The 11,700-nt window shown below is 46.2% G+C and overlaps 1 protein-coding gene across 2 annotated transcripts in view; it reads left to right on the top strand.

The window, feature by feature from the left end:
- The first annotated feature begins 7,697 nt into the window (after positions 1 to 7,697).
- Positions 7,698 to 11,700, top strand: part of TCF20 (transcription factor 20) — a 63,122-nt gene continuing 59,119 nt past the window's right edge. For both annotated transcript variants that reach the window (XM_066634112.1, XM_066634111.1), the window contains exon 1: positions 7,698 to 7,833. The gene's annotated coding sequence lies outside the window, so the exon portion shown is untranslated. The remainder of the gene's footprint in view (positions 7,834 to 11,700) is intronic.

Genomic DNA, 11,700 nt, shown 5'->3' with positions numbered 1-11,700 from the left:
TGCTCCACACATTCCCGGTGTGCAGTGGCCAGCACTTTGCCTGCCACTGGTGTACTGTATTGGTTATTTTTTCAACTTTTCTTTAATATGTATATTCCTGATAGTGGTTTCTCTGTGATGAAGAAATCTCTTTGCATTCTATAAAGGTTGCATATATCCCATCATCTAAATTTTTCTGTTTTGTAAGTTGACTGAAAAGCAGGTGAATCAAAGAAGGAACAAGGAGAAATCATGGGAACTAATTCTTATACCATGTTTTCCAGATTAAAATAGGTTTTAGAAAAGGATTATTAATCATACATAAGTGATGTGTTGTAATATGACAAAATCAGTATCAGAAGGACAAGGATTCAGTAGAATACCAACATATATCATAGTGAGCGTAAAAAAAAAAGATTTATAAGCTGAAGAATTTGGAAAATCTAAATTTGTAGGATTTTAGATTACAAAACCATCAGATGACCTATAGAGTATAGGTCTCAGATGTCCTATAGAGCCTTTCCAAACCAAGGCTTCTCATTGGTGTGTATGCATTGGCATCCTTCAGTCTTGGAAGATTATGGCATTGCACTCTGAATGGTGGTTCCGAAACAGAATGTCCTCTCCAGAGTGTGAAGTCTTTACCCAAAGTAGATATGGAGGACAGACTGTTTCCCATGCAGCAAATCCCCCCTCTCCACGTCACTGAAATGGTCCAATGGAAAGGCAGAAGCCAATATGGTTGGTTCCAGTGGCGTTGCAGGAGTTGCCAGAACGTGACTGCGTTCAGCCATGAACTGCCTCAGGGACTCCAGCTACAGATTTTGCCTCGAGGTTGACTCCTGAAGCCTTTTCCATAACTGGATGTAGCCACAAGACAGTGGAGGTTTGGGATCAGTTTTTCTTCTCTCAGATGAGCTGACTTCCCAGGCTATCGAGTCCCATCTACCCGGTGGTTGTTTAGTCGCCTCTTACGACAAGTACAGCCAAACTGAGGGCCTATTCTTATCCCCCATCCCCCAGGTGTGGTGTGGTGTTTTTTTTTTGGGTGTGTATAAACCAATAAATAAGCCTTTGCCATTTTACAGAAAGGCTCTTATTTGAAGTCTAAAAATGTTTAATTTCATAAAAGGTCATATGGTTTTGAGCAGGGAGTGACATTATTGGAAACACAATTATGTACAGAAGATGGAAGAGTTATTGCTAAAATGTATAAGTTAGGCCGCAATCCTAACCAATTTTCCAGCACTGACATAAAAGCAATGCAACTTTGAGGTTAGGGAACAAACATGGCCTTACCTTGAGGAGTCCTCCATGACTGCCCCCCAACTGCAGTATGCAGCACATGTCCCACTGGCACACCTCTGCCAGTGCTGGAAAGTTGGTTAGGATTGCACCCTTATTGTCATATTTCATGACAGAAGAGGAACCAATGAAAGACTACATGATTCAGTGGGTGAAAAATATGGGTCATGTCATCTCTGAACAGTGAGAGAAATTACAAACTAAATGAATGAATTTTACATTGAATATAAATCTTAAAGAGAATTTTTATTAAATGATGTACAGATGGTATAGGATTCCATGTAGATTAGTCGAAGTGTATGATACTATGCCAAAGAGATGTTGGAAATGTCAAAAACAAGAAGGTTCTTTTTTTCATAAATGGTGGACCTGTGGCAAGGTGAAAAAATGTTGGATCCAGAACCATCTGCAGATAAAATGAATTTTAAAAGTGAACATACAGATGAAAACAGAAGCCTTTTGTTCGGTTTGGTAGATGATCATGTTGGGGAAAAAAAACTTTGAAATGTTATTTTTATGTATGACATCTGCAGCGAGAATGCTTTACACACAATAATGGAAAACAACAGAAATACAGTCGTTTGAAGAATGGTGGATGAAGATTATGGACTTTGCCGAAATTGACAAATTAACAATTCTACTTAAAGAGAAGTCAGTAGTTACTTTTACGAATAATTGGAAAGCACTCATTGACGTTCTGCATACTAGAGGAAAAAAATGACATAATGATTTCTGGATTTGAGGACTAGAGAGAAATGAAGTAAACTATAATCTAAGGACCTGATCCAGATGGTTTGTACTGGCTCAGCACCAGCATGCCGTGTTGCAAACATTCCATAAGGCATGCTTGTGACACTGCTGGGAAAGTCAGCACTGGATGGAGGATGGGTGGCTGCCACCCAGAGCTCCATGCAAGTGCCGGGCAGCGGAGGGGTGAATGGGGGCATGGGGGAAGGTGTTCTGGAATGGGGGAGGAGGGGGAAGGTGTGGGGGGGAAGTGGGAGGGGGGCTGGATGGGCAGAGCTCAGCTCCACCAGGTCTGAAGCCCCATGTCAGGTCTCTGAGCCCGACACTGGACTACTTTACTGTGTCTTGGCTAAATAGCTGGTGCAGAGTCGAGTAGCCCCATTGCAGGGCCGCTTCCCTTGCTTGGGAGAATTGGACAGATGTCTCCTTTCCCCAGGGAGATGTTGGAAGCCACTCACAGCCACCTGACATCCATAGGGTGGAGCGGCAGCCATTTTGGTGCTACTGCAGCCTGAGCCGAGCAGCTCAGGATTAGGCTGTAAATAACTAGCTGATAATTTAAGAAGAAAAGAATTATATAAGAAGTGCAGATGGAGATGTACTGTAGATACCCACCTACAGGGTGAGAAATTTCTGCCAATAAATCAAGCTTAGATCATCAACTCACCTTATCTCCAAGGTCGCTCAGGGGGCAGAACTTTTCAACTCTGCAGAAGTTGCTTTTCAGGCAGCATTGCTTTTCAAGCGCCACAGGAGAAGCAATGCAGAGATAATTAGAGGGTTGTTAATCTATAAGGCAACCCCTGGAAAGCTGCAGCCAAAGTTAACCTTTTCACTGCTCCTGAGGCTTCCATTGAATTGCATAGAATTGAAGCCAGCCAGCTTCTCTAAATCTACAGTCTACTGCAGCCTCATTCAGTTTTGCAAATGCTTGCGTGTTGCAGAGATCTGTTTTTTTAAACACCAGGATGTCATCCTCGTTTCCATTTGAAACAAAGTCCCAGCTACAATTCAGTACACCATTTCTTAAGAATAACACCCATGGAAAGCAGTGGGTCTGCTTCTGAGTAAATAGGGTTGCAACTATGTGCAGCTGCACTCACAGACATTCCTTGTTGCTTGTCTCTCTGCTGTGAATTGAATTGCACACGCCCAGTTATACAGGTTGTATATGTTGAACCTCTGGCTTAACACACCAGACACCTTAGAGGAGGATTTGATTAATGGTTCTTCTGTAGTGGTTCTAAATCTTTGTTCACTTGCGTATCCCCTGGCAGCCCATTTCCATAAATTGTACCCCTCATATTAGCTAAATGTTTGTAATTAATAATAATATGAGCCTTCTCCTCCTCCATATTTCATATATTAATCACAGTATTTTTTCTTTTTATCTATTTGAAGACTATGCCTTTGCAGTGTTTTGCACCAGAAGTGTCCTGAGAAATTCTGGGTGGTAGATCACTTTTTTATGTTTCAGGTTTTTTTCCTGTGCTGGTTTTCAATCACTGATTCATACATGAATTGATGACCAAAAATTAGCTATTGGTGGGGCTTTCACAACCAACTAGCTACCTCCTTTCCTGCCTTGCTAGCCCTGCAAGGCATTCTGGAGCACTACCTGCCTTTTTCTGCTATTATTCAATTCTTTTTCAAACACTCCTAAAGGTCGAGTGTCCCTGGGGGTTCATGTACCCCAAGTTGGGAAACACTGTTCTGCTGGTATGTTGTTTACAGTGCACTTACTCTGATAATGTTTACAAAAAGGTTGTGAAGTCCAGAATTTAAAAAGTTAAAGAATAAAAATGTATCTTATGATCTTTTACTATATTTTTAATAAATTAAGAGACTGTACAGTTCTTAGGGAACAATTACTGGTAGGTTATTTTTCAAGATAAAAATCAGGTAAAATCAGACAGAACTATAGTTGGATGCCCTCCTAAGTTTAACCCCCAACTTATCCAAGAGTTATAGAAAATTCCTTGATTTTCACTCAAAAACCTGCCCTCGACGTACCTATGAGATGGACTTGTAGGTGAGTGTCTGTGGTATATTTCTTGATATTTGGAGTAGATCAGTGGTTCTCAAACTTTGAGGGAGCATTACTCCCTCAGTCAGTACCTGTGGGGGAGGGGCTAGGGCAGTGACGTGAGGGAGTGAGGGGGGTACTTGTGACATTTTACAATGAAGGGCTGCAGGAGGTGCTGGGAGCCCTGCGAAGCCCTCTGCAGCGCTCCCTGACGCTTGGAACCTGCAACAGAAGCAGGCACAAAGCACTTCCGTTTTGCAGGAGGTGCTTTGCGCCCACTTTGATTGCAGATTCTAAGCTTTGGGGAGTGTAGTGGAGGGCTGCACAGGGCCTCCTGCAGCCCGCTGCAGCCCTACATTGTAAAAAATAAGTCACAAGCACCTCCCTCGCCCCCCTTAACGATGTGATCCTGGGGATTGGGTCACTGCCTCCTTCCCCTTAAAGGGACGGGGGAAATGTTACATGAACTGGTGGGTTGAGACCCACCAGTTTGAGAACCACTGGACTAGATGGTAGGGAATTTATAGTTAATTAGGATACTCTGTATACTTACATGACATTTATAGGGTTATACACATTTTTTATAGATTTGATTGTTGTTTAGTTGTGTTATTAGTTTTTTGTATTGCATTTTGGTTTTATTTGCTATAAATAAATATTAGAGATTTAAAAAGATTAAAAAACGTTTAATTTCAGCAGCATTATCATTTTAACTGTTGTAAACTGGCCCAAGCAGGAAAGTGACAGTGTCAACCACTGTTGAGCTTTGATTTAATCTTGTGAAGTAGAGGTTTATAAAGTAGAGGTTTATACTGTAATTCAGAGTGCCGGCAGTATGAATGTACCGCTAGTATTGGGTGCTATATACATGCCGTAAGGCACAACTGTGACACCCTGTACCAAGTAGGCGCCAGCCCAGCCAGATGCTGCCAGCAGCTAGGTGAGACCTCTGGGCAGCATTGAGGGCCTTGGGGTGGGGGGAGGTGTTCTGGGGTGGGGCAAAAAACCAGAGTGGGAGGGGTGGGACTGATGAAGTTCTGCTCTGCCAGATTCTGAACTCTGTGTTGGGCCAGAAGTCAAAACAGCCGATGCAGGCTTGAGAAGCCTCATTGCAGGACTTGGGGCTTTCCCTGGAGGAGGGGGCAAAAGTCCTCTTCCCCTGAGACTCTGGTGGTTGTCCCTGGGCTGCATGATGCAGCGGTAGCTACTTTGGTGGCACTGTATCTGGTGGAAGTGCTGCCTTTAGCCCTGGGCTGCCAATTTCTCAAACTAGGCAATTTTTGGGGATGTGTGCCAAATATTTAAAAGAACTCTGAAAATATGTTTTTACTTAACAGTGATGTAAGTTGTTGGTCCATATAGGAAGATTCAAGTATAAGAAATGTGATACAGTAACGGTTTGTGCCCATTTGAGTGCTGGGCTAGATGTGGCATTGTTTCAAACAGCTTTTTTCTTAGTAAACCTACCTACTTGATTTCCTATATACATTTAACTGGAAACCTTATTACAGAGGGGGATGCATGAACAGAGGCAAACTGGAACAGGGACTTGGTTAAGCAAGTGAAGGAGGCAGGAGGGCAAAAGGTCTGGCTCAGCTGGTAGAGCTGCTGCCTTGTATGCCTGAAGATCTGAGGCTGCTGGTTTGAAACAACCGGAAGTACCCGAGAACTGACGACACGCTGATATACTGATGAGCTGACCCTCGGTGGCAGAGAGGAGTTGCAGTCGAGTGTGGAAGGCAAAGGGCCAGAGAGAGGCCAAACCGGGAAGGAATCCAGCTGGAAAGAGGAGTTCTATGAAAGACTAGAACTATTCAATTGTAAAAATCCCTACCGGGGGGGGGGGGGGGAGGTTTAGAACAGCCTGCCTATGCAAACCGCCTTGATTAAAGTCTGAGGAGAAATCTGACCAAAGAAAGGCGGTATATAAATAAATAAATAAGTACAGGTGAACCTTCATTATTTGCAAGGGTTCCATTCCTGGAACCCACATGAATACCAAATTTTGCGTGAAATGAAGTCACACAAAATTTGTGGTCCATCAAACTCTGAATGCAACCAGAGCCTTCCTCCAGTCACCTCTCGAGGCTGAGTCACCAGAGCCCTTTCTGAGGCTCATGGAGGCTGCACACAATCTCCACAGGCCTCAGAAGAGCCTCCAGAGGCGACTGGAGCACAACTCCAGTCACGTCTGTTGGCTTCAGATTGGGCCGAATGTGGCTGAACATAGAGCCAAATCCGTGGATGGAAAATCCGCAGATAAGTAGGCTCAACCTGTACTCTAGTTCCTTGCTTAAGCAGTGAGGAAGTTGAAAAACTGAATTGTTTGGATCAGTTAGTAAACAAGGCTGCACTGAGTATTCTAATATTTTACATAGCTGCACAGTAGAGTCAGGTCAGCCAAATATGTTTTTGTTTTTTATATAGGTCCGTAGGGTTTCATGGCCAGTAACAATGTAAGTATTCAATGTATCTGGGTGGAAAGACCATGGTTGTGTTAAAAGATTAAAATATACGTGGCTTTTATTTTTTATCTTTATTACAGCCCAACTTTCTGACTTTTCCCTCATGTTTACTAAGAATCAGGTGATGTTGGCAAGGGGCTAATTTTGATTCTTGATCCTTATGGCTGTTTTTCAGATTTCAGCAGGACACATGATAGGCAGGTGGGACCAGGAAATGTGAGCACACCCAGCTCCAAGATGAGGTGGTGGTGAACTTACAAAAGGCAGGGTGAGCAAACCGAGTGTTCTCCAAAGCAGCCTCCAAGTTCAAGAGACAGTGGTCCTGTGGAGGCAGGTGCCTGGCAGTCCTTGCCACCTTCTGGAACCAGGAATGAGTTTGAAACTACAGTACGTGCCCCAGACCTGTAGGTTTTGACCAGGGGCATGCAATGGGTGGGAGGCAGGTGAAGCAGAGCCTCCCAACTGAAGCCCTTCGCAAAGCGCCGCCGCATGAGGTTCTCACACAAGCTTGACCCACATACATTGTGTGTGGGCTGCCCGAGTGCCTGACATAGCAGCTGTGGCACTTCTCACGGGGCTCTGGTGGGGAGGCTCACCCGCTTCCCCACCCACCTGACACCCTGACAAAATCCTGGTGGCAACCTCCGTCCCTTCTGGGAAGGAAGCGGCACTTGTGCCCCCAGGGCTGCGGCCTCCTCCTGTCGCATTCACTGAGGCAGTGCCAGTCGGCGCAGGGCGGTCGCTCCCAGGAAACCACAGTGGTCTACGCCTTCGCCGCCCTTCAGCTCCCTCTGCAGCGTCACAGGCAGGCACGGGAGGAAGCTGGTGAGGGTCTCCCTCGAGGCTTCGCGCAGGCGGCAGACGTGCAGCTTCTGCCGGGGCGGCCCCACGGCAGGGAGAGCGCGATCCCAGGCAAAAGCAAGTCCCGTCGCGGTCCATGGGCCGAGAGCCCGTCCTGCACGCGCCTGCTCGGCGGGGCTGACTCCCGGGAAAGCGTGGCCAGGACTGCGGCGGAGGCACCTCGGAGGGGATTGGGCGCGAGGGCGCGTGCGCATGCGCGCCCCTTCGCAGCCGGCCTGCGCTCCGCCCCTTTGCGCGCGCTGCCCCGCCGCAGCCCCATTGGCTGGGCGCAGTCAGCTGACGCGGTGTTATTTCCTCTGTGCGCGAGCGTGTGAGGGAGAATGGAGAGGGGAGCTTGCGAGCCGCCTCCGTGGAGCCGTCCCCGGCCCGGAGTGGGGCTGTGCCGCCCCCCGCGCCATTGAGCGGCGTCGTGCGCCCCGCGCTCCCCGGGGCAGGAGGAGAGCGGAAGAGGTAATGCCCAGCCCTCGCGCGGCCCGGTGGAAGGGGCGGGGCGGACGGGAAGGCGGGGACGGCGCCTGGCGGCCCGGCCTGCCTGCGATGCGGCGGCGGGGCCGGTCTGCGGAAGCCTTTGTGGTTCCCGCCACGCTTCCTCCACCGCCCGCCTTCGGGAGCGCTGCGACGCTTCCTCGGAGTCCCGGTCCTCCCGCCCCTCCCGAGGTCCGGGCCGGGGGTGAAGGCGCCTGCGCTCCCCCGGCGCCCGCCCTCTTTCTTGCGGTGCCTCCGCGCCCCCGGTCGAGGGGAGCGGCAGTGCCTGTTGAATCCAGCCCGGACCGCACTCCCGTCCCCAGCTCCGGGTGCTCTGAGGCCGCTCCGTAGGAACTTCATTGTCTCGTCATTGTGCCCTTGTCCCAACTTCACTTGCTCCGTCGGTGTTTCTCAGAGTGAGTCGGGACCCACTAGGTGGGTCCTCTTTCATTTCAATGTTTTACTTTTCATATATCAGTCCCGATGCGCCCATGGCCTGTGTCTGCATTGGGGAGATGTTATAGCTCTGTACTTTCGATAGGCTACTATGTATATGGCTTAAGCAAGGATAGTCAAGGGGACAAGCTCGTGGGTGAGTGTGGGCAGGTTTGCAACCTGGGACTGTTAGAGCTCTTCCTTCTTCAGGATGTCTCTTCTGGTCATGATATCACTTCCGGTGGGTCCTGAGAGAGTCTCATGCTAGAAAGCGGGTCCCAGTGCTAAAAGTTTGCGAACCGCTGCTCCATCATGACTCTTCCAGTACATGATTAATGAAGTTATGCATCCTGTGTTGGGGGCGGGGGCGGGCGGAGACCTCAAACTAGAATTGAAAACCTTTTGTAAGTCTCCATTTAATTGAGCAGTATTAAACCTGAAATATTTCTATATGGCTGCCCAGAAACAATTCATTTGCAGTTTCTTCTGTGTTGCCCCAAGGACAATTGCGTGAGATCATTTTGAGGGTATGTTTGGTTCTGTTCAGGGTAATGTATTGTAAGTGCTGTAGCGGTGAGGCAGAGCCTCCCCTCCATAGTCCTTTGAAAAGCGCCGCCATGTGAGGTGTGCAAGCACTCACAACTCTATGTGTGGGTTGTGAGTGCTAGCACACCTCACATGGCGGTGCTTTTCAAAGGACTACGGAGGGGACATGATTGAGACTTACAAAATTATGCATGGGAAGGATAGAGTGGGTAGAGAGATGCTCTTTACACTCTCGCATAACACCAGAACCGGGGGACATCCACTAAAATTGAGTGTTGGGAGAGTTAGGACAGGCAAAAGAAAATATTTCTTTACTCAGTGTGTGGTTGGTGTGTGGAACTCCTTGCTACAGGATGTAGTGATGGCATCTGACCTAGACACCTTTAAAAGGGGATTGGACAAATTTCTGGAGGAAATGTACATTACAGGTTACAAGTCATGACTTGTATGTGCAACCTCCTGATTTTAGAAATGAGCTATGTCAGATGAAATGGAGGGCACCAGGATGCAGGTCTCTTGTTACATTTGGTGGGCCACTGTGAGATACAGGAAGCTGGATGAGATGGACCTGTGACCCAGTGGGGCTGTTCTTATGAACAGCATGTCCTTGTACTGTAGTCATATATTGGGAGCAGTGCTGAAGAGTTTTTTTTGGAATTGTTCTTATACTGTCTACGTTGACCGGAATTGCAAGTGGAAAATGTAGATTCTCCTATCTTCTCAGTTTAGGTTTCTTAATAAAACACACAAAAAACTTCATGTAAGCATGGGCACTGTTCACATTGTTATGCATACATGCTCTCTAACTTCATCATTACCACTTCAGATTCAGACCACTGAAACTGGCAAGAAACTAGGTGTTTGGCTATTTCCAAAACCCTTCCTAACAATCCAGCGTGCATTTAATCAGAGTTGGTATTAAAGTCTCAGGAATGGAGTGGAGAGACTTGGATTTAAAAGCCTGAGGCAGACAGATATTAATGATTGTACTATGCTTATCCTTTTCCAACCTTTTCTGTTCCAAAGGATGGTTTCTGGGACAAAGTTGTGATTACCCAATGTATGCTGTCCTGAACTCCTTACTGGGCAAGATACAAATGTGAGAATTTGACTGTCTTGCATCTGGCTTTCCAGTCTTCATAATTTGTTGAGTAGCGATATCGGGAAATGGGACTTGGTTAACTCACATGTTGAGTTGATCTTTTAACTGTAAATTTGCCAAATTCCATGCAACAGTAGATACTGCATTTTCTGGGTGTTTCACCAGTTCTAGTTTTGGTGAGAGTCTGTGATACCAATTTTAGTATGTAGTTAGACCACTGCTACAAAATGTAGCAATCCTGTTTCTTTTCTGGGGCTCAAAAGCATTTGTCCAATCTGTCAATATCTTAATCTAGCGCAATTTGATCTATTGAGAGTTCTATGTATTATATACTTATGTGGTATTGAGACTAGGGATAACTATCTTTCTGAGGACTTAGTTCAGTACCTCTTTCTGTGGAAGTAATCCAAGCATTTTCACTGTATACCTGTTGGCATATTGCCGAAACTCAACTACTTAAGTTTGCTTTTGGTGCTGGATAAGTACTGAATTATTTTGATTCTGGATGAGTATGCTTCTGCTTTTTGTTTTGGCTTAAATTTGTATTTTTAGTTCTACCTACCGGAAAAGGTTGGTACATAAGCCTTTAAAAATATTGTCATTAATTATGAAATCACCTTTTCTCAGATAAAATCATGAGCAAAGTTTCTACTATACCATGTTCAAACTTGATAGGGTACAGGCAGTGTGTGGGGAGCAGTTAAAATTGCTTTCTAGGTTGAATCTAGGCTGGTGCTTCCCAAATTTTATAGTACAGACCCACTTTTTAAAACTATTGTATCCACTAGAAATGAAAAAAGTCATTTATTAATTGCTTTATAATCGGGGTCCTGTGCTCCTGAGTCTGCTAGAGACCGTAGATGGTGTGTGTGTGTGTGTACATTTGCTAGACTCTACCTAGAAATGAAGCTTAAGGATTGTTCCCTTCCAACCTTCAGTCATTCTAGGGCAGGGGTGGGCAAACATTTTGGCAGGAGGGCCACATTATCTCTCTGACACTGTGTTGGGGGCAGGGGAAGGGATAAGAATTAATTTATGTTTCATATTTGAATGAATCTACATAAATGAAGTTTACTGAGCTTATTTGTAATACACAGGAGAACTAAAATACAGGCATGTAGAACCACATGAGAACTATGAACTGTTTGCCACACACCTCTTGCACAGTGAAAACATACAGACCAAGCAAGAAACACTTGGAGATGTAAGTTGTTCGGAGCCGTAGGGGGTAGTTAAAATAATGCCCAGGTCTTGCTCTAACTCGGCCCGTGGCTGGCATCTGGTGGTCACAGTGAACAGTTGTGGGCCAGCATGGGCTCCAACAAGTCTCCAACGGACCAGAGGCTCATTGGAGACGAGGGGCTCTCCGCGAGCCAGATTGGCAGTCCCCAAGGGCAGTAAATGGCCCCCCGGCCAGGGTTTACCTGCCTCTGTTTTAGGGTACCCAGAAGGCTGAACTGGAGATCAGTATGTGTAGTTAGGGACTTCCAGGCTAGCAAAAGACCGACACTTGATTCACACATGATCTATGGCATCCCAATTACTAGAGAAAATCAGAACATGTGCCACTTTAATTTGGGGGTATGAAGATCTCTACCTACCATTGGTTAGGATTCCAGCTAAGAATTTTTTTTTGCAAGCCAGGAAGGGGCTTTGCAAAGTGGTTATTCTAATGTTTCAAAAACTTTGTGACCCACCAAAAATTGACTCCCGGCCCACAGTTTGGAAAACACTGATTTAGGTTTCCATTTGCTGTGTCTGCTCTAGAC

The sequence above is a fragment of the Tiliqua scincoides genome, chromosome 7, assembly GCF_035046505.1.
Source record: "Tiliqua scincoides isolate rTilSci1 chromosome 7, rTilSci1.hap2, whole genome shotgun sequence".
NCBI classification, from domain to species: domain Eukaryota; kingdom Metazoa; phylum Chordata; class Lepidosauria; order Squamata; family Scincidae; genus Tiliqua; species Tiliqua scincoides.
Note: the sequence above shows the minus strand (reverse complement) of the source record. Positions and strands in the feature narration are given on the sequence as shown.